The sequence below is a fragment of the Gossypium hirsutum genome, chromosome A13 (assembly GCF_007990345.1).
Source record: "Gossypium hirsutum isolate 1008001.06 chromosome A13, Gossypium_hirsutum_v2.1, whole genome shotgun sequence".
Taxonomy (NCBI): domain Eukaryota; kingdom Viridiplantae; phylum Streptophyta; class Magnoliopsida; order Malvales; family Malvaceae; genus Gossypium; species Gossypium hirsutum.
The window spans coordinates 29,127,997-29,152,245 of NC_053436.1; the positions used below are offsets into that span (position 1 = coordinate 29,127,997).

The window sequence follows — 24,249 nt, forward strand, 5'->3', positions numbered from 1 at the left end:
AAGAATGAAGATAACAAAACATAAAGAAAACCCAAAACTCCTGAAGGAAATTGAAGGGAGATCTTCAGTCTTAATGATGAATCCCGCTTCTGAGATGGAGCAATCGACTTTCCTTGAGTAATTTCTTCCCTCCTACTTCGTGTATCCTTTTCTAGTGCCTCATCAGGTGTTTAAATAGGCTTTAGAATGCCTAAGAGCCTTCAAAAGTGGCCTTTTCTGAATAGGACTATACTTGGGCTCGACAGGGACACGCCCATGTGCGATTGCTTTAGACCGTGGTCAAGGCTATTAAATAGGCACGGGCGTGTGGTCTACTCGTGTAAGTCGTGCTTCAATTCTACCAAATGGACACAGCCATGTGGACTACCCGTGTAAGGAAGTTCAGGCCGTGTTAATTTCTCATGTTGGTCTATTTTCTCCGTTTTCGGCCCGTTTCTTGCTCTTTTTATTCTCCTATGCTCACCTAAGTATAAAACATGAAATTAAAGGATTAGGAGCATCGAATTCACCAAATATAAGGAGAAATCATCCATAAATGTGCTAAGCATGGGATAAAAATATGTATAAATTATGGTTTATCAAATACCCCGACACTTAAGTGTTTACTTGTCCTTAAGCAAAATCCTCAACTCACAATCAAAATAAACTATTCTCAACTTATAATCCCTATCGATAATATCTCAAAATAAACCATAAGTAGTCATACATTGAGAAATCAACTAGAAGGACATCAAAGTTTTAAACATTCCAAGTTGAGCATTTTATCACGAAAGTATAGGTGTCTCCTCTCATTTAAGTGATTACCTTTGATTCAAAATATCATAAAGTTTAACATCCTCACTAAAGAATCACTCAAATCACTTGAGGTGTTTAAGGACAATAAATGAATCACTCATTAGTCAATATTAAACGTTATTACCATAGGCTTGCATGAAAATTAAATCTCCACCACTATATATTGAGATGATATGTCAATCAAAAGGTCTTTAGAGGGTTGTAACGTGGCTTTGGTTAGGAGGTTGGTCACAAACTGAAAGAAAAGGTTAGAATCAAGATTGAATTGAAAAATTATCTAACTAGATAAGCAAGCTCAAAACAATGATGAATAACTACTAATATATATGTATGTATTTTTTTTAAAACAAGTTAAATAACATAGGCAAACTATAAAAATAAAACATAGATAAGCAGTTATTCAAATCAAATCTCGACAAAAATAGGGATCAAATTAATTTAGGGGATTTCAACAATAATGGGTTAAGGGTTAATGTTGAGGGAAAATCAATGATTGGGTTGTTAGGCTCAAGGGGGTTCACTAAGGGTTAATTGTGAAGGTAGGCTTTTATGGAGTGAGTGGGTTAAACCTAAGTGCCTTTATCATCTCGACATATCAAATCAGATGGTATGGTCTTGACATGCATAATCAAGCAAGTACTAGAATGAGAATTCAATATTGACGCACTCAAAGAAACAATAAAAGTGAGCATGAAAGAAATAATAGATGCTGTACAGGTTCAAGATCTTACAAAAATTATGGCTTTTTGATGTTTAAACCTGTGAATTTTAACTCAAGATAATACCTAAACTTGGGTAAACAACCTAAAATTTTTTAATTCTCAAAAATTAACTTTATCATGGTTGATTCTCTAATTCCTTAAAGTTTGTATAGTCAATGCATAAATGCCTATGTTTTAATTCAAGACATATTAATAGAAAATCATAAATCAATCAAAATTCATTCTAATAATGATATGAGAAGATCAAATGAGAATAAGACAAAATTCAGGGATTTTTCTGATAATGACATAAAAGTCCCCCCACACTTAAGATGTACATTTCCCTTAATGTACAAAGTTAGATTTACGACGGCATAGATATAAGATCATAAGATAGGGGGAGAAGTGAAACTTCTTGAATGATGTATGGATTCCTTGAATTGGAGTTATGGAGAATAATAGGCCAAGGCCCTGATAAGAGTGGAGGAGGATACTCCGATGGTGGTATAGGTTCATTAGGCCATAAGTCCTGCGCCAAAAGAATATTATATCTGGTAGTAGCTATGGTCGTGGTCGAGCAGGACATGGCAGTCGTGGAAAACCTTTGCCAGTAGAGGTTCGAGTTCCTAGGTAATGATGAGCTTTGGAGCTCTTTATAACTGTGATAACATGAAGAACTCTTTAGGAAATATAAAGAGGCATAATTACTCGTAAAAGAATAGCCGAAACTATAAATTGTTTAATAAAAATTATAAAACCTAAAAATGAAATAATATTAAAGGAAAATAGAATAAAAAGTACTTAAAGAAGATCAATAAAGATAAAAGTAAAAAAAATGATAATAATAAAAAAGTTCTTAAACATCATCATCGCCAGATGGTTCGTAAGGTGGTGGTGGCGATAAGATGTGAACGTGCTGACAAATCTGATGAAGAGTAACATCAATGTGATCAGAGCGCTAAAAATGCTACTTCTCAAATCGAGTAAGGCACTCAGAGATGTCAGAGTGTGAAGCCGTAGCATGAATTGGATGATGGATGGGCGGTGGCTGAGACAGTGGGTCCTCATGACGTGGAGGGACATCATCAGTAATGTCGTTTGGGTCTTCCTCTTCGGCGGACTGGACGAAGCGGTACTGAGGAGGATAGGTTCCACGTCATTCCTCGATCATTCTCATATGTATCATACTCGAGATGCCTTGTGGCGACATCTGGCCGATGAGGGTGAGGGAGGATGATTGCGTTGCTGTGTTGAGGAGCCTAAAGTACCGTGCCAGTCTAGTCACATAGGGGCCAATGGAGATGACTCCTCTCCTATGCCACTCCGTTTAATGGTGAATGGCAAGGGCATTAAAATAGGCAAGGTCGAAGATGTCCCTATTCTCCATACTCAATAAAAAGTAGGTTTTGTGAGTGTTGATGACGCCGATGCTCTCCCGCAGTCCTGTCAGGGTGTAAGCAAGGATAGCGTGCAGGTATCTGAGGGACGGGGCGAGAGCCGATGCCTTGGAGCAGCTGGGGTTATAGGTGGCTGAGTCAGGGACCAAAGCTCTCCAACACTTCGAAGAAGAATAGTGAATATGGCGATGAAGGGTGTCGAGCCCGTTGTCGTCCATGAACTCCTTCGTATATAGCCCTAGTGCAATTTCAAACTCGAGTACGCTCAACTGGAGAACCAAACCACCGAGGTAGAACCAGACCATTCTTGGATCATCAAACTCCATCATAACGGTTTGGAAGTGAAAGGTCAAATAGAGTTCCAGGGTGAGCTTGAGGTACGTCAGCTTGATGATCCCAAAGAAGAGCTCCCATGGGTCAGTCGTCAGAAGAGCTCGGACTGCGTTAGCCAGTTGGACTTATTCAAGTGTAGCCTAGTTAATGCAGCGCCCCACACCTAAGGGTGGGCCCGAAGCATTTGAAAGAGTTCTTCTTGGGGTCCTAAGGGAACTGAAAGAAAGGGTGGCGAATCTCAGTGGTAGGACCCAAGGATGACGTTGCTCTTTTCCTGTTCGTTGAAGCGGGGACGACGGTCTTTTTGCCACGTGAGGTTGACATGGTATACCTGCAATGAAAAGTCGAAGTTAAAACAATACTCCCCAAGAATGGCATAGAGAGGTATACAAGTATGTTAACATTAAAGAAGAATACGTCATGGGCATCACAGGTAACAGGTAAGATGAAAAGTAACTAAATTTTAATGGAAATCATTATTAACAATAGGAACATGGGAATAGTGCTAAATGGAATATCTAGTGAATGAATGCATGTGGGTTTGATAATATGAAATATAGTGTGGGTAAGCATGAAATCAATTTAAACAAGAAAAATGGATGAATGGAGCATAATGCATTGACTAAAATGGCAAATTTCTAACAAAGAGCATAAGTATTACTATCATTATAACCATAAATATTTACCCAAAAATAGTCAAATAAAAAATAAAAAATCATGAAATAAGTAAAATATTTGAAGAGAATAGAGAGAAAAGAGTAGACAAACGCAAGATGAAAGAGCTTGGGTCGGCTCACGGGCATGGTAAGGAGGGCGTGGTCAAGGGTTGCGACGGCTAGGGTTAGGGATTTTGGGGAAGGGGATGATGAATAGTGAGGGGTTTATATAGATTTTGGGGTACATGGCCATGGGGCACACCCATGTGCCTTTATTTCAGTTGGTGTTTATCCTGATTTTCAAATTTCGGCGCATTTGAAATTTGTCCCACGCCCGTGTCCTTTGGGCGTGATGATGCACACGACCGTGTTGCACGGTCGTGTTCTACTTTGTTCGCTTCTCCCACACCCGTGTATATAGGTGCACGCCCGTGTTGTTTTATTAGTCTTGAGCACAGGTGGTGGGTACGGGCGTCTCGCACGCCCGTGCTAAATTCTCAATTTCAACCATGGTTTTGAGACACGAGCGTGTCTCACATTCATGTTGTTTTTACAGGCTCGCCCACGGCCACATCGCATGGCTGTGACAACTTATCAAATCTCGTGTTGGGAAAAATTTTACCCTATTTTCACACGACCGTATCGCACAGCCGTGTCTCCGCTCATGGTGTGAGCACGGCCTAAAGAACGCCCGTGTGCCTAGCTGTGTGGATTAGAAAGCCTGTGTTTCAAGCACTCAGTTAGTGATTAGAAGTTAGGAACTAAAATTTTAAAGAAATCAATACTGTTAGTGCTCGGGTTGCCTCCCAAGAAGCACTTATTTATAGTCTAAACTCGACTTACTTCGATCTCGCATAGTCATGGTGGTTCAAGGAGTTTACACTCCTCATCCCTGCTATAAATTTTATCAAAATAAGATTTTAGACGAGTATTATTTACCTTGAAAGTGTCGAATTTAGGATGAATTACCTCGACTGTACCGTATGGAAAAATATTGAGTACCGTGAGAGGCATTTCTCCATTAGATTCAGAAGTGGCAATACGAGGATCTGCTGCATCCAGTAGTACTTTGTCTCCAACCTTAAGTTGATTTGGTGGGATATTAAGCTCGTCAAGGCATGGTTTTGGTTTATGTGTCCGCCATTCATCTAGTTCCTCAACTCTTAGACTTCGTTCTTCATAGATAAGTCCTTTGTTGTTGCTTTTACACGGCTCATGTGCACTCTTCGAACCTATTTTTTGCACAGAGGGTTTCACCACATGATCAGTACTAGTAGTATGATTTATGCAATCACCCTTGATTTTTGATGTGTTACTCGAATGATGAGCTTGAAGAGTGATTGTTTCATCACCCGCACAAAGTGTGAGTTCACCTGTACCAACATCAATTATCATTCTAACAGTTACTAAAACGGGCCTCCTTAAAATTAAAGGCATGTTACTATCCTCCTCTATGTTTAGAACAACGAAATCAACTGGGAATATAAATTTGTCAATTTTAACAAGTACATCTTCAATAATACCCCTAGGAAATCTGATTGTTTTATCGGCTAATTGAATACTCATCTTAGTTTATTTAGGTTTCCCAAGACCTAGTTGCTTAAACATTTTGTAAGGCATGACATTGATACTAGCCCCTAAATTAGCCAAAGCATTATTAACATCTAAGCTACCAATTAAACAAGGAATCGTAAAAATTCCTGGATCTTTTAATTTGTTAGCCAGTTTATTTTGTAGTATGGCTGAGCAAACCGCATTTAGCTCCACATACGACGCCTCATCCAACTTTCACTTATTTGTTAAAAGCTCCTTTAAGAATTTGACTACGTTTGGCATCTGCGAAAGAGCTTCAATAAATGGTAAGTTACTATGTAATTTCTTTAATAATTTAAGGAATTTATCGAATTATTCGTCTATGCGATCGTTCCTTGTCGCATTGGGGTATGACACACGAGATTTGTACTCTTTACTTACCGGTGTTTGTTCACTGTGGTCTACCTCATCTTTGCTTTTACTTACCACAATTCCTTGCCTTGGTTCTGGTTCAGGTTCCACTAACCCTTCCTTGTCTTGAATGGTAATTGCGTTGAGTTGTTCCCTTGGGTTAGATTCAGTGTTACTCGGTAGGCTACCTTGTGGTCATTCAGATATTAATTTGGCGACCTGTCCTATCTGAGTTTCGAGTCTGGATCGACACTTTTTGATTCTTAAATGATGTCTCGGTATTCTGAAAATGAGTTTCTGACATTGAGATGAATTTTGTTAGCATCTCCTCAAGGTTTGGCTTTTTCTCTTGTTGGTAGGGTGGTTGTTGGAAGCCTGGTGATGGTGGTCTCTGATTCCCTTGGCCTCCCCATGAGAAATTTGGGTGGTTCCTCCAACTTGCCTTGCAAGTGTTACTATAAGGATTATTTTGAGATCGAGGATTATTACCCATGTAACTTAACTGCTCGTTCTCCATGTTGTGGCCATGGGGTGGGTATTCTGAATTGCTTGATCCACCTCCACTTGCTTTGCACTGCATTACTGGGTGAACCTGTGAAGAACCAAGAAAACCATCAATTTTTCTATTCAAAAGTTCTGCCTAATTAGAGAGCATGGTGACCGAATCGACGTTAAACACGCCGGCTGTTTTTGTTGGCTTTGTCCTCATGACTTGCCACTGATAATTATACAGTGACATCTCTTCTATAAATTCATAAGCATCCTTAGGTGTCTTATTATTGATAGTTCCACTAGCAGCTGCGTCAATCATCTGTCTAGTCGAAGGATTCAAGCCATTGTGAAACATTTGAACCTGTAGCCAGAGTGGTAACCCACGGTGAGGGCATCTTATCAAAAGGTCCTTGTATCTCTCCCATGCATTGTAGAGTGTTTCTAAATCCATTTGCACAAAAGAAGAAATATCATTACGTAATTTAGCCATTTTAGTCGGAGAAAAATATTTTAATAAAAGCTTTTCGATCATTTGTTCCCAAGTAGTGATTGACCCTCGTGGTAACGAGTTCAACTATTGTTTAGCTTTGTTCCTCACTGAAAAGGGAAACAACAGAAGACAAATGGCACGATCAGAAACGCCATTGATTTTAAATGTATCGCAAAACTCTAGAAAATTCACCAAGTGAACGTTGGGATCTTCGTCTTGCAAACCATCAAACTGAACAAATTGCTGTATCATTTGAATTGTGTTAGGTTTCAGTTCAAAATTACTTACAGCAACAGCAGGCCTAACTATGCTTGATTCAGTTCCTGTTAAAGAAGGTTTAGCATAATCATACATAGTATAAGGAGCAAGATTCTGATTAGCAGCAATCGCAAGAGGTAGTGGATTTTCCTGGTTTTCAGCCATCTCCTCGGTTATGGTGTGAGTATTGTCCCCTTGCTCTTCCTATGTGTATCTTAAGCTTCGCCTTATTTCTCTTCGGTTTCTGTGAACTATGCGATCGATCTCACTATCAAAGAGTAATGGTCCTGACGGGTTTCTTCTGGTCATAAACTAGAAAAACCTGTCAGAAGAAAACAAAATAAAAGTTAGAAAAGTGAAATTAAACTAAAAATAGATTGCACTAAAATTAAATATGGCTAAAGTAATAAAAATCAAATGTTTCTAATATCTTAGTTCCCCGGCAACGGTGCCAAAAACTTGATACGTGATATTCGCTACAGGTTTTAAAAATTTATAATTGATCACTCTTGAAACTAACTATTATCACGATGATGGCAAGTGTACCTATCGAACAGTAGTATAGTTTTAGTAAAACCAGATTGTCGAACCCAAAGGAACCAAGAATACTAGTAATTACTATCTTTTTATTATCTAGTCTAAAAATTAAGGGATTTGTTTATCTAAACTAATTAACTAAACTAAGGGTGCACAAAGAGAAAATTGAGGAAAAGCTTTTGGGAAAACTCGATTGATGAGGACAATACCCAAGGAAAAATCCACCTAGACTTCACTTGTTATTTGACTCTGAATCAGACGATTTATACATTTGACTTGATCCGTAGAAATCCTTAAGTTATATTATTATCTCTCTCGAGACTAATAATGTCTAACCTTAGGTTGATTAATTGAAATCTCTTTCTAATTAAAACCGTAGTGTTGCATTAACTCGATCTATGGACTCCCTTATTAGGTTTCACCCTAATCCGGCAAAATCTTGTTACCCTATCTAGGCGTGCAATCAAATCCACTTAATTATGACAAATTTACTCTTAGACAGGGACTTTTGCTCCTCTGAATAAGTGCATTAACTTGAATCAATATCCTGAAATATTAAAACAAGGATTAAGAACACATAATTAAGAACAAGTTAAATATTTATCATACAATTCAGATAATAATAATAAGATCCGTCTTAGGTTTCATTTCCCTTAGGTATTTAGGGGTTTTAGTTCATCATTATGACAGAAAACATCTCAAATGAATGAAGATAACAAAACATAAAGAAAACCCAAAACTCCTGAAGGAAATCAAAGGGAGATCTTCAGTCTTGATGATGAATCCAGCTTCTGAGATGAATCAATCGGCTTTCCTTAAGTAATTCCTTCCCTCCTACTTCGTGCATCCTTTTCTAGTGCCTCCTCAGGTGTTTAAATAAGCTTTAGAATGCCTAAAAGCCCTCAAAAGTGGCCTTTTCCGAATAGGACTGTACTTGGGATCAACAGGGACACGCCCGTGTGCGATTGCTTCAAACCGTGGTCAAGGCTGTTAAATAGGCACGGGCGTGTGGTCTACTCATAAGTCGTGCTTCGATTCTACCAAATGGACATGGCTGTGTGGACTACCCGTGTGAGGAAGTCCAGGCCGTGTTGATTTCTCATGTTGGTCCATTTTCTTCGTTTTCGGCCCGTTTCTCGCTCTTTTTATTCTCCTATGCTCACCTAAGTATAAAACATGAAATTAAAGGGTTAGGAGCATCGATTTCACCAAATCTAAGGAGAAATCATCCATAAATGTGCTAAGCATGAGATAAAAATATGTATAAATTATGGTTTATCAATAACCTCCCCACACTTAAGATGTACATTGCCCTCAATGTACAAACAGATATAAATAGAATAAGCACAATATCGTAAGGGAATGAGAGAACTGAAACTGCCCGGAATTGGATGAATTTGTTGAAATAGTGAAATCTGAAATCGTAAACGATTCTAAATGAAGTGCATGTTTTTGAGTAAACTAATAAGAAAATAAACAAAAATAAATAAGATAAAGAGATAAAATCTAGAAATCACAACCGAAAAAATAAAAAAGTAATAGTGCATAATAAATTAAAAAACAAAACATATAAGTCTCAAGAATAAAATAAAAACTAAAAAAAGGTAAAAACTAAAAAAATGACAAAAAAAAGGAAACTAATGAAAATTAGTGATAGGCATCTTGCGAGGTGTCAATATCGCGAAGTGCATGATCAGGTAGGGAAATATGGAAATTCTGGCATATCCGCTACAAATACACCTCAATGTTATCGATCTATGCTGACTACTACCCAACATGCTCAAAATGTAACTACTTAATGTGGACTATCCATTCTATTTGCTGTTGCTCAAAGTGGTCGATCCTATCAAAGTGTTGTTACTGTATACGATAGATATCATCAAGTGTGTCTGACTATGTAGTAGTGGAGTGACTCGGAGGAGGAGAGGATCGAGCTGGGTTTGTATGTTGAGGAAAATCATCATTTGGAAGCTCCTCGTGGTTATCCTAAGGATCAGGATGAATCAGTGTATATTGGTGGGGACCCGCTCCGCGTTGGCGTTATATCATCCTCATGTGGCTCATAACAGATAATCCCTGTAGGATCATCTCTCCAACCAAGGTGAATCAGGATGTCTGCTCTAGGGTATCAAGCAATCTAAAGAACCTCATTGGTCGATTCACGTAAAGACCCATACATATAGGGTCTTTCCTACTCCGATCAGACCAGTTGGGACAATAGAGAGCCACGAAGCAGGCGACATCAATGGCATGACGGGTCTCCATACTCTATAGAAAATAAGTATCTGAAGTACCAACAACCCCTGTGCTTTCCTATTGACTAGTCAATATGTGCACCAAAATGGCATGAATATAACGCAGAGCCAGAGGTAGGCAAGTCACCTTTGACTAACTTGAGTTATACTGCGTCCTAGTCTCAACAATATCAAACTAATAGAGTGGAGTCAATCTATGGATGTGCCAGGATAAATTTAGGCACTCAGTGGTATGCATGAACTCCTAAAATAAAGTCCAAGGGCGGCTTCGAAGCTTGGGACATAATATGTCATGTCCCCAACTCTGAAAGAAATCATGCGAAGCTCATCCCAGTGTGAAATTTCCTATTATAGAAAAAATGTTGAATAGAACACCGGTGTGAGTTTTGTATATGTGGGCTCGCGATGGTGGAGAACAGATCCCATGATGCCATTTTGATCAGCGCCTAAACTCTGATAGCTAAATGAACTGCCTATAAAGCCTCCCAGTCAATGCAATGACCCAACCCCAAGGGTCGCTCCTTTAAATGTTGATACTAGTCCTCATATGGACCTGAAAAAAATTGGAGACACAAATGTCTCGCGACTATAGTTGGGGCCGTAGATGAGGTCACACCCAGTATCTTCCACCTTTTAGAAGCGAGGATAGAGATCTTGGTTTTACTTGTAGTGTTTTTCGTGACGTACTTGGAGTAAAAGATAACAACCAAAATTAAAGAACTAAAAAAATCAGCAGCACCAGTAAAAAAATCTAGTAGATAAGCAAAAAAATCAACATACAAATTATAACAGATTGGCAACCAAACCACCTAATAATAGAAGCCAGATCACATAGCTACTATAAGAATCATCTATTCCTAATAAGAAACTAAAACTAATACTAATCAAGCAAAAATAACTTAACTAACTAACAATCTAAAAACTAACAATAGTAATTCTAATAATAATAAGCATAATAATAAAATTAATAATAGTAATGATAATATACTAATAAAATAATAAATAATAAATAAAAACAAAAAGGGAATAGTGGTGACAAACAATGGTCTTGTAACACCCCTAACTCGTATCCGTCGCCGGAATAGGGTTATAGAGCATTACTGTAAACACGTAACTCAAATCATTCATTCCCAACGATTCATAATCATTGCAAAATCCAAACATTCACATGCATAACATCCTTAATTCGAGCCCTCGAGGCTTAGAAACACTTTAGAAATAATTCGGGACTAAATCAAAAATATTTAATACTATATGGAAAAAAGTTAGAAAATTCAAACTATAGGGGTCACATGGCTGTGTGGCCAAGCTCGTGTCTATGCCCGTGTAACTCTCTAACTTGATTAACAAAGCCAAGCCACACACCCGTGTGCTGATTCACACGACCAAGCCACACACCCGTGTGCCAGGCTGTGTAGCTCTCAAAATGTAACCTTTAAAATATCTACAAGGAACACATGACTGTGTCGCATGGCTGTGTGTCACACAGGCTGAGACACACACCCGTGTCTTAGGCTGTGTGGACAAGAAATAGGCCAAATTCAAGCCATTTATTTCACCCAATTCAAGCACACTTAAACAAGCCATTTGTACATATGACCAAGGTATCAAAACATGTTCAACCATGCATAAAATGACCACTTTCAAATGACCAAATTCAATTCAACCAATATGCCATAAAGGCATCTCAAACACATAATTAAGCATAACTAAATAAGAGCATATTTAACCATTTATCCATTTACTTATGTCTATATCAAAACATATCAAAATGACCTTATCATTTGAACCACTTCTCACATGCATCAACCATTTAAATGTTACCCGTCTGGCCATATTCAAATGGTTCCAACAACCAACATAACATACCAAATTAATGTCCAAATGGTCATAATTCAACTAAACATATTTGATTTAAATTCTATATCAAAACATGCCATAAATGATCATTTTGCTACCAGGCCAACATTTATGATGTTAGCCACAAACTATACATCAATTTGATACCAACCATCAAGGTATCAAAATGACATAAGTTTCACCAAGTTCAAAGCAACATTCATGCCAATATCACACACAAGTATAGAAAATTGGCCATTCAAACTTATCATCACTAAACCATTTCAACATCAAGCCCCAAAAATGCCAAAATGTCATCAATCATATAACCATATTTACGAGCCAAACATAGTGTCCATATCATTAAGCATAAAACACCTATAATTCCATTATAATCGTGACCAAAGCATAAAAATCTACCAATAAAATCGAAGGATAGTGTGATGGATCTCTGACTAGCTTCCGATAATCTGTAAGGTAAAAGAAAAACTACATAAGTAATGAATGCTTAGTAATCTCGTATAAGCTTTAAGCATAATATTCCATTTCAATATTAAACTTTATAGAACAAACAGAAAGTTATTCCAATGCTATAAGATTCATAAATCGATATAATCATCAACTCACAAATAAGTTTATTAATGTCACATATTTATTGACCATTCATAACATGATAGGATTTCATGAGACATAATATATATCATCAATCCCTTTTATAAGATTATATATCTTTCTATTTACTTACTTTCCAATCCGTCCCCAATGCTTACCATAAGCTTAAACAACATTATTAACTCTTGATTCAGTGTATTGATCCATAGCATAAGCAATTTGCTCACTTATAACACATCATAATACATCCCAACTAAGTACTTACCACTTCATTTCATTTTCCTACCTGTTTTGTATACATAGTACAAGCATAATCATAAACATCAATCATATCCACAACCTTAGCATAAGCCCTATCACATCAACAACACATGTTATTTCATTTAAACATGATTCATATGAATTTGACATGGACAACCCTTATACTTGTGTATGATTCAATTGGATTTATCATCCATCACAACATATCATGTTTTTCCATGTATCATTATTCCATTGAGTTTCATAAAAACATGTCTTAGTTGTAACAGCCTGATTTTGGGCCTAGTCAGAACAGTGGTTTCGAGACCAAAAATCTGACGTAAGAAAATTTATTTTTATTATGTTTTTATGGTCAACAATTTCAAGGAATGATTTCGTTAAGACATAAATTATTTTGTTAAGACAGAGACGACTTCCAACCGAGATATTTCTCGATAATTCTGATAATGATATTGAAATGATTGAAATGTGCTTATGATGTGTCGAAATTTGGAAAAAGGTATGAATAAAAGTTCATGATATGTATGTGTTAATGTACAAAATGAGATAACCACAAGTTCAGAAATGTGAAAAGTGGAATGAAATGAAAGTTTATATGTTGATAAGGCCATCCATGTTTGTTTGGCATGCATATGATGTTGTTTGCCCAACATATTTGATTAAGTGGATACGATAAATAAATTTACTCAAATTGACAGAATGTGTGTTTATGTAGACTTGTTTGAATAAGATAATCGAAAAAGTTCGTGTAACATGACTATGTATGTTAATTAGCTTGAAGTGAATTATGTAATTGTGATGATATGATGTTGGTGATGAATGCTAAGTCATATGTGTGTACTTATGATAGTCAAATTAGAGGTTTTACGACCTCAGTGTTGCTTTATAATAAAAATTCACGAGAACCATGTGGAATAAGTCCATAAGTGTGAAACTAAAGAGTTTAGTGGTGAAATAATTAGTAACGTGTATAGAGATAAGAATAGTTTGGAAAGTGAAACAATTTTGGAAGGATAACAGAATGTTTTAAAGATTATACAAATTACGCAATGTTACGGAAAAAGAAGAAGTTAGTCTTGGCTAATCGACTAAATTAGGTATGAAGTCTAAAGATATGTTTGCTAAAATTTCTCTCGAATTGGTTTTCGTTAGTGAGTGGGATAATATAGGGTTCATGATGATAAAATTAATCAGAGAAATGATACTTGAGTAGTAAAGATGTCTGTGTGTGTAACAGTTACAGTTGAAATGAATATGATGAACTTTTCTGGGTATTCTATATATTCTTTTTTCCTCAGAGATATGTGTGTGATTGTTCAATTTCTGATGGAGTTCTTATGTTGCGAGAATGCTAGGTAACCATGATGTTAGACGAAAGCCCTGTTGGTCTGGTCGGTTTATGATTGAAATTTCTTTATCTCTTAGGAATCCTATTCTAATATGTTGGAATGAAGTTGATGGTAAAAAAAAATGTGAGACTATTCTTATGTTTCTACTGATTATGGTTTTGTTTTATATATACGGAAAATATATTATCTCTATTATGATGGAAGTCCAGAGCCGGTAAGTATTGTTTTTCTGTTGGTTTTATCTGAAGAATCATTAAGATCTCTATTATTTTCTTATAATTATGTTCTCAGACTTCAGGTATGGTATCGAATCTTGGATTTCTTTATATCGATTTTCCTATCATTCTTATTTCGTGAATTATCAACCACGGCTCATCTTGAAATAGTGTTCTTTGACTTGTGATAACTATGTCTATTATGGTTGTATTTTTGGTCTGATCATAGGAACGTGGTGACTCAGGTATCTGGATTTCTCTAATTTTCGTGTAAGGAATTAACTTTGGCAATGGTATAAATGACGGAAGCACAAACTCAAATTGTATGATGGATTTCTTTCTTAGGTAAGTTGATTAAAGTCAATGCATTCAATCGAGATGTCTTTGTTTCTTTGAGCTAATGCGATTGTAAAGGCCTTTGATTAGCAAGGTAAGAGAATTTTGAAAGATTTTGTGTTTGAGATGTTTTAATAGCAAGAAGAAATAAGCATTTTGAGATGTGTTATTCGATAGTTGAGATTGACTCAGCTGTTTTTATCAAAATGAGTTGATTTGTTGGGGTGTGATTTGAGTTATATGTATTTAAGTATGTCCTTAGCTGAGAGAATGAATTTTGTGCATTCACGAGTGTATAGACGGGCAATCTGAATGAAGAATTGATATTCTTGAAAGCATGATTTAGAAAAATACCCATTAGATTTGTTTCAAAAGGGTGATGTTATTCTGAATTAAAGTTGTTTTGTTAACAAAGTTATCCCAATTGTGAAAGTTTGAATGGTCTGGGCATGCTAGCAAAGTTGAAGCAATTGAAGGTATTATTAACCGAAGCTCTGGTTTTGAGTTCAATTTGAATTGAGTAATGAATTTATGATTTTTTAGTGATGCATTAGTGAACGGATTAGAATGTGTTTTATTGCTAGAATGTAAAGTGATGATTCATGTTTTCAGACGGATAATATCACATTAAAAAGAACTGTTCGACTGGTGATTTAGAGCGACCAATTTTATGTCTATGTTGTGAATACGATGATATCGTGTGTTCGATGGAAAATTTCATATGCTTCCTGATCTTAATGGTTTAAAGTATCTAATGTTACAAAAAAAGATCTAAAATTTAAGACATTGTTAGTGGATTTAGATATTGAAAGATTTCGAGTAATTATCGATCAGTCTCTGAGAAAGCAGTTATAGTTACAGATGCCTAGATGGAAAATCCTTATTCCTTTTTGTGAGTACTTGTTACTAGATTGATCTTATTTGATGATGGCCTGATGTTAGCTAAATAAAAAGCTAAAGTGATGTTTTCTTTGCAAGTTTGAGAAACTCAGAAATGTGTTAGTGAGTGATGAGCTAAATGAGTACAGTGAGGATCGACTTCTGATTCTGAACTTCAAGTTGGACCTGATTCATGTTATTATTAGTCTGAGATGGAATTTGTGTACTGAAGAATCCGGGGCTTATCTAAAAAAAAATTTATATGAAGTTCACAGTAATGGCTTGTCTGTTCATCCAGAGAGTAATAAAATGTGCAGTCATATGAAGTTGATGTTCTGGTAATTACATATGTTACATGCTATTTTTGAGCTTGTGTTCAAATGTTGATTTGTCAACAGGTAAAAGCCTAATTTCAAGAGTATTCAGGACTATCACAGTTAGTGATGATTCTAGAATGAAAATGAGATGGAAACACTATATATTTCGTATCTAAATTATCTTTATCTCTAAAAAGGAAGATGTTATCGAATTGTGATTGATCGTTCTTGTACAAATTTCTTATTTAACAAACCAGCCGAGTAAAATGTTTCTGGGATTATTCGGTTATGCGAAGTATTAGTCTTAATTATTTCAGATTGATATCGGAGGGCTATATCCCAATTATGGAAAAAGCTATAGGAAACTATGAGCACGCAGTTGCATCTTGGCAGTGTAATACATCTGTAAATCGGTGGTAAGTGTGAGAGAGTAATTCAAAGCTTTGATGATATGCTCTAACACTGTGTGTTAAAGATCAAAGGTGATTGGAGAAAGATATATGAGGCTAAAATCAATTTTTGATTCTGAGAACTTAGTGAAAGTGTTTCATGAAAGTTGAAAGCAACTTCATCTGGTATGATTTTTGGGGACGAAAATCCCTAATGGGGGGAGAGTTGTAATAGCCTGATTTTGGGCCTAGTCGAATAGTGGTTTCGAGACCACAATTTTGACGTAAGAAAATTTATTTTTATTATATTTTTATGGTCTACAATTTCACTGAATGATTTCATGAAAATTTCATTTGAAAATTTTGACGTTTGAGCATTTAATTTAGTCAAAAGTACTAAATCGTAAAAAGTGCAAACATGAGTTCTAGAAGCTAGAGGTGTCTAATTGCTATGAAATTTTAAATTGGAGGTCTTTAAATGGTAATTAGACCATTAGTTAATTTGTTGGACAAAAATGGACATGAAATAGGTGAAATACAATATTTTTAAGTTAGGGGCATTTTGGTCATTTAGTAATTAAAATGAATTAAAAACAAAATTAAAAGCCAATTTTTGTCCATCTTCAACCCCATGGCTGAATTTCACAAGGGGAAACCATGGCTAGGGTTTTTCAAGCTTCCAAGCTCGATCGTAAGTCTATTTTAGCCCCATTTTTAATGATTTTTACGTTTTTGAAATCCTCGTAGCAAGATCTACTTATCTCTACCATTTATTTGAGCTAGGGTTCATGTTCAAAAATTTACCCATGTGTGTCATGCATGAATTTTGATGTTTAATGGAGGAATATTTAAGTTTTATGTTTGATAAACATCTTTTACTAAGTGATTTTCGGTAAAAATGCCTAAAAGGACTAATTTGTAAAAGTTATGAAATATATCATAAAAGTGTGATAAAATAAAAAATGTGGGTTTCTATAGTTATAAAAAGGTTTTGGCTAGGCTTAAAGAATAAATAAATTGAATGAAAATCATTTTACGAGCCTAGGGGGAAAAGTGTAAATATGACAAAGTTTAGGGGCAAAAATGTAATTTTTTCATAATATGATTTTTGGGTCACAATGAATAATGTGACTAATAAATAAGCTAAATGTGATATTTTAAATCAAGGAAAATGAGGCTTGGACCTAGAACGGGGGAAAAACGCGTGTTTGACGGTTAGGTCTTTTTCACCATTTTTGGTATTGAGGTAAGTTCATATGTGAGTAATGCAATATGTACTCTATTTTAAATGCTTAAATGTTGCTTGTATGGTAAGTTCATATTCAAATTATGCAATATGTACCATATTTTAAATGCTTTAATATTGCATGCATGCTAAGTACATATATAATTAATGTGATGTTGTATCATGCGTTTAATGCTTAAATTTTATTATGAACTATGCTTTGATTATTCAATGAATATGCAATTGGTTTTATGGATATTGAAATCGACATTACGAGCAAGTTCAACAAAAATGTGGTATCGAAGAATCCCGTTTGAACCTTAGGAATAGTTTAGGATACAAGTGACATGTCACTAGGGACTATGTGATCTGAGCTCATGATATATGTGACACATGTTATGGGGTTCTAGGTGCTGGTCTTGTATGTTCTACTGGTGGCTGGGTAGTCCGGCATGTGTTGCAGATACCTGATAGCTTGTGTGAGCAGCACGTGTAGCTACATCCTGACCGACAACTCGAGTGAGTAGGCCCGTGAGTAGCTCGAAAGCGAGCAACATGCGATATGTGATATGAGGTAGTAATGGCTACATATGGGGCACTTAGGTGCGAGATTTTTCTTGTATCCAATAGTATTCCAGGTGTTCAACGAGTGAATTATCGAGTAACTTGACAGAAGACCTAAGGAGTAAGTCAATGAGAATAATGAGTATGAGTTGTGTTACGAGTTGGTACTGGTCTGTACGTAAAGTTTATAAGCTATGGCTTTGTGATATTATGAGGTCATGATCACTATGAAAGTAACTTTTAGTTAACTTTGTGATTATTTGTTTATGTGTAAGATGTATAAATACATGGTAAGTTGATTGATGCTTATGAAAAAGGCTTGTAGGCCAAATTGATTGGAGATATTATTGTTGCTAGATTAAGTCAAGTTATGTGAAATTATGTTTGTAAATCAAAAGAATAAGCATTCAAAATTGATTTCATTACAACTTGAGATTTATAGCTACTTTATGTTAACTTGTGTTTATATTGTTAGACATGGTATATGATTGTTTTCATACTGACTTACAAAGATATGAAGCTTACCCCATTTGTTTCCCACCTCTTATAAGTTTATTCAGCTAGCCGGGGTTGGAGATCGTCGGAGATTCTATCACACTATCAAGCTATCATTTAAGGTATAAGTGAATGTAAGTATGTTAAGTCTATGGCATGTATAGGGGCTTAGTCATTTTGTGTATGTGTCATTATGATATGGCCAAATGTATTGGCTTGTAATGAATAAGAATTTGATTTTGTATGTAGCCATATAAATTGGCTAATATTGGCTAATGGGTTGCAAGTATATTAATTACTGATATGCTTATGCCAGTGTGATTGTGTGATGTGGTTTATAATTGTATGTTAATGAAAGTTAGTACAAGGGAATCATGAAAGAGTAAAATTAGCATTAAAACAATTTTGGACAGCAACAATAGTATAACTTTGAAAAATCACCAAAAATTGTGGAAATCAAATTGGAGGTTGAATAAAATATGAAATTAAATTCTATTGAGTCTAGTTTTACATAAAAGAAACAGTGTAAGTAAAAGAATTTCATTTTATGAGATATTTGAATTTTTATAAGACAATGTTAGAATGATTTCGGGTTTCCCTGTTCTGACTTTAGAAAATCATTAAAAATTGTATAAAAATACTTGGGGGTTCAATTTTTAAATTCTTAATGAGTATATTTTCAAGAGAAACAAGCGTGAACATCATCTGAATCCTGTACTAAGAGATAATTAATTTTTAATGAAGAAAGGTCGAAACTGTCAAACAACAGAACGGGGATGAATTTGAAGAATTAACTGTAATTATTGGTTGAACCATATATTTTGAAAATTATATGGTAGAAATATATTTGAGTCTAGTTTCGTAAAAATCAAGCGGATCTTAATTTAGAGTTCTGTAGCTCAAGATATAAATAATTTAGTGACTATAAATCAAGTGGATAGTTTTTTTATGAACAATAAATAATTGTTTTGATATGTTTAAGCCTTGATTATGGTTGTCTTGGTAGCCTAATTGTGCCATGTTAAGTGCCATTAAAGTGTATATGTGAGTGTGCAAATGAGGGTGACAAATGGCTTGGTAAATAGCCATTTTCTTGGCCACACGTGTAACACCCTGAATTTTTAGGCCTAGGAGTTAAGAGATTTGAGCATAGGGGCAGTGAGAAGCCTGCACATAAGTGATTAGTTGTGCACTTTAGGGACAAGACTGGGCCTGCTGTTTTGGTGCTTAAGTGGAGTGTTAGTTAAGTTCAAGGTTTTGGGTTCGAGTCACTGTGTGCGCATTTTAGGAGTCTTTTTATTTTGTTTTATTTTTGGTTAGTGATAATAATTATTTTATTTTATTTTTATTATTTTTCTTTTCTTTTCCACGTTAGTTCTCTCTGCTTCTTGGTTTTTTTTCTTTCTGTGTTTTTCCTTAGACTTTCAATTTGTGCATTCTCTCTGCTTTTGAATTTATTTGCCTACGAATTTTGGATTGTCATGCCTCTGCTGTCTTTTTCGTCGTTCAATCAGGTGTTGGATTCAAAATTTGACTACACTGTTTTATTTTGCAAAGTTTACATGTAGCATTTCTTGAACATGAGATAACACGAAGTTTTATGGGTTTTTGATCGCTGGAAGTGAGGAAAATACGTCATATTGCGATGTGTTCTTGATGTGGTTAAGGTTGGGGATGGTTTGGGTGGCTAAAATGGTGTTTCCGGGACAGATTTGGGATGGCTTCATGACCTCTCTAGCGGCCACACGGGCGTGTGCCGTGCCATACGGCCGTGTGGATTTGGGAACTAGGGTTTTAGGGCCAAATTGGGTGCCACGCAGCCTGGCCACACTGCCATGTGGCTGATTTGGGGATTTTTTCAAAATTCACATGGCCGTGTCCTTTGGGCACATGGGCGTGTGAGTTTGGAAATTAGGGATTTGGGAAGTGGAGTCACACGGCCTGGCCATATGACCGTGTGACTAATTTAGGGATTAGGGATGATCCCAAATGGGTGTGTGTTTTAGAACACGACCCTGTCTGATGGCACACGGGTGTGTGAGACCCTCACACGCCCGCGTCTATCCTGCGTCTTATTTTAGCAAAATTGGACATTGAGTTACACGACCTGTTCACACGGCCGTGTCCCTACTTCACAAGGGCGTGTACCTCTGTCCCATGGTCGTGTGCTACCCTTCACACAGGCGTTTGGACCCCCACATGGCCTGGATTGCTCCACAATGTCGAAGCACACGACTTGCGAGAGTTGTACTGGTGGCCAGGGCTTAAACGAGAAGTAACGGAGTTTGTAGGGAAATGTCTGACATGCCAGCAAGTGAAAGCTGAGCATCAATTACCTTCTGGATTGTTGCAGCCAGTGAAGATACCACTTTGGAAGTGGGAGAGGATAACCATGGACTTTGTGAGTGGGCTGCCTTTGACACCATCGAAGAAAGACTCGGTGTGGGTGATTATGGATAGGTTGACCAAATCGGCCCATTTCATACCTGTACGTACTGACTTTTCACTTTAAAAGTTAGCCAAGTTGTATGTGGCAGAGATTGTGCAACTTCATGGAGTCCCAGCTTCGATTATCTCTGACCGGGATCCCAGATTCACATCTCAGTTTTGGCAAAAGTTGCATGAAGCGTTGGGGACGCGATTGAACTTTAGTATGGCTTTCCATCCCCAAACTGATGGTCAGTCGGAAAGGGTTATTCAGATTCTGGAGGACATGTTGAAGGGATACGTGATTGACTTTTGAGGTAATTGGGAGGATTACTTGCCGTTGGTAGAATTTGCGCACAATAACAGTTACCAGGCGAGTATTCGAATGGCACCGTATGAAGGACTATATGGACGAAGGTGTCCTACACCTAGTTGTTGGACTGAACTAGGAGAGCGACAAGTTCTTGGACCAGAGTTGGTAGTTGATACTGAAGATAAGGTCAGAATAATTAGGGATCGGTTAAAAGAAGCATCTGATTGGCAAAAGTCGTATGCAGATTTGAAGCATAAGGAGATTGAGTACTCAGTAGGTGATATGGTCTTCTTAAAGGTTTCTCCTTGGAAGAAGATATTAAGGTTTGGTAAGAAGGGTAAGTTGAGTACGCGGTTTATTGGGCCTTATTGGGTTTTGAAGCGAGTAGACCCAGTAGCTTATCAATTGGAATTGCCTCCAGAGTTAGACAGGATTCACGATGTTTTTCACGTCTCCATGTTAAGGCGTTATCATTCTGACCCTGCTCATGTCGTGCCAGTTGCAGAAATTGAAGTTCAGACTGATTTGACCTTTGAGGAGGAGCCTGTGCAGATATTGGCTCGAGATGTTAAGGTTCTTAGAAGAAAATCTGTCCCGTTAGTGAAAGTGCTTTGGCATAATCATGGCAGAGAGGGAGCCACTTGGGAGTTAGAAGAGGCGATGCAACAGCAATACCCTCAACTGTTTGGATCAGGTAAATTTCGAGGACGAAATTTTTTTAAGGAGGGTAGAGTTGTAACGCCCCAATTTTCAGGAATTCTGTGTATGTTGGCAAAATTTAAAATTTCTGTGTTCTGTCTATTTGGCATAGGTTTAATTATGTTAGTGGGCCTCTAGAAGGTCCAAGCTTAAGTTAAAACTCGGTAATTTTAGTTAATTTTAGTTCTGTAATAAAAAGGGGTTCTGGTTAACTGGCTTTTAAGTATTAATTGGGAAAAATAAAACACAAAGAAGCAGGTGGCAGAGTGGCATGTGACACCACTGGGAAGGCTATAAAAGTGGCGTGTGGATGCTAGGGAGAACCAAGATTTAAGTCACAATGGGAGCATATTAAGGGAATTATTTTTTATGTTTAGAAAGGGTAAGTAATGGAACTCAAGTAAAAGACTGTCAGGAGGAGTTTGAGTTGCTCAGGTGATTGAGTAAGGAGAGGATAAGCGAGAGGATTTAGGAGCTGATTAGGGAGAGTAGTGTTGGCCGAATGGTGGACTCATGAGGAGCAAGAGTTGGCCGGCCAAGGGTTTTTCTTTAGGGGGCAAGTTTCGGCTAGGTCAAATGCCAAGGATAAGTTCGGCATTAGGGATAAGTTGTGCCATTTTCTGACCATCCTTCCTCTTCTTCTCTTCTTTTATTCTTCTCTCCATCTATTTTCTCCTTTTCTTTTCTCCATAGCCGAATCCTTCTACCACTCTACTCTATACCACTTTCTTACTATTATTTTTAAGCCTTACAGCCGAATATCACAAAAGCCGAAATCCTAAAAGTTCATATTGACTGTGCCGAATACTCCTAGCAAAAACCTACTGATTTTTTTCTTCATCCTTTTTGATCAATTCTTTCTTTTTCTGAACCCTAAACCTCTATCGACAAAGCCACTATAAAACCTTCATCTTTTCTTCACTGTTACAAAAAAACTGAAAACGCATAGCCATAGGGACATAGCCGAATTCTAAGGTAACTAAAGGCTCGACTTTTGTTATCATTTGAGGGGTTAGATCTGCATCAGAATTGAGTAGGAGTTAATTGGAATCATTTGCGGAAGGAACCGGTGGTAAGTTTTTGAACTTAATCTTTATTTCAGGTTTTAGAAAAAGCCAAAACCCCTAAAGGTTAGGGAGGCTATCAATTTGGGTTTGTAGCTCTAAGGGTTGTTATAGCTATTTTATTTTGATAATAGTGGGATCTAGAGGCTTCTGATCGAAGGTTTGGACAAGTGGAACGACTGGATCTAAACATAATCGCTAATTTCGGCAAAGGTAGGATCGCTAGTGCCTAAGGTGTTTTTGGCCGAATGTGGTAAGGGGTTAATACGTAGTTCATTTTTGATAGTTAGGTTAACCTGTTAGTAATCCAATTGTAGGTAGTTCGTGTGTGGATCTCGTCAGCATATCGTCGCAAACAGGTGTGTAACTGACACCCTCTTATAGACTAGATCGGCAAAAGCCGAAAAGTCGAAATGCCGAAAAGCCGGTATTTTGAACTTGCGAGTGTGCGAATGCTCGTGATATTAATAGTTTGATGTATATGGTAAACTAAAGTGATAAGATTGCAAAGTGCACGATTCCGTGCATTTCGATGTTTTTGGGCTTAATGGGCCAAAATCGGGAGAGTGGGCCAAGGGCCCAATTCGATAAGAAAACGCGGTAAGTATTTCTGGTCGTACGTAAATGGCTATGTTATGCATGAAAACCTTAAGAATAGTGAAATTACTTGAATACCCCTGTGTATGGGAAATTACTGTTATACCCCTATGTATGGAAAATTACCATTATACCCCTAGGGGTACTTTTGACTGAAAAGCATGATGATCTGATTCCGTTTGATGTATGCCATGATTGTATATCTGTTGCATAGGGACATGGGTTATATTATGGAGGAAGCGTCTTGGTGGGTATGTCACAATTATCTGATCTGGTGGCTCTGCCACATATATCTATTCTGGTGGTTCTACCACGATTATCTGTATCTGGTGACTCTGTCACATTATCTGTTCTGGCAGCCATGCTTCATATTTCTGTGGCGTGTAGCGGTTGGGTGGGTTTAGTAGTCACCCCACATGGTGAAAGGTTGGTATGAGGGTGCATATGGTTGGATATGGGTTGGGTTTTGCATAAACATGTAATATCTATTCTGATCTGTTATAGGCCTATGGCTATATTTTGACTTTTGTTCTGGGCTAAGGCCAACTTATTCTGTTTCTGTGGTTTGAGCCGATATAGGCTATGGTTGGGTTAATTTACACACTGAGTTTCCCCAAACTCACCCTTTTATTTTCATCCATACAGGTAATCCCCAGCCATAGTGGGCTTGGAGCTGTGAGGGATTCGGAGTGGCCACACGTTCTGCAAGTTGATTTTATTCTGGTGAATCGGACATCCTTTTTTTTACGTTTAAGGTTTTAGGTTTTTTTTAAATTGTAATAAGGCCGCTTAATTATCTTTTTTAATGGT

General features: G+C 36.9%; 1 non-coding gene across 1 annotated transcript; it reads left to right on the forward strand.

Moving 5' to 3' along the window:
- The first annotated feature begins 6,695 nt into the window (after positions 1 to 6,695).
- LOC121212793 (small nucleolar RNA R71) lies at positions 6,696 to 6,802 on the forward strand. The gene has a single exon (XR_005908167.1). It is a non-coding gene; the product is annotated as a small nucleolar RNA R71 (small nucleolar RNA).
- The last annotated feature ends 17,447 nt before the right edge of the window (positions 6,803 to 24,249 follow it).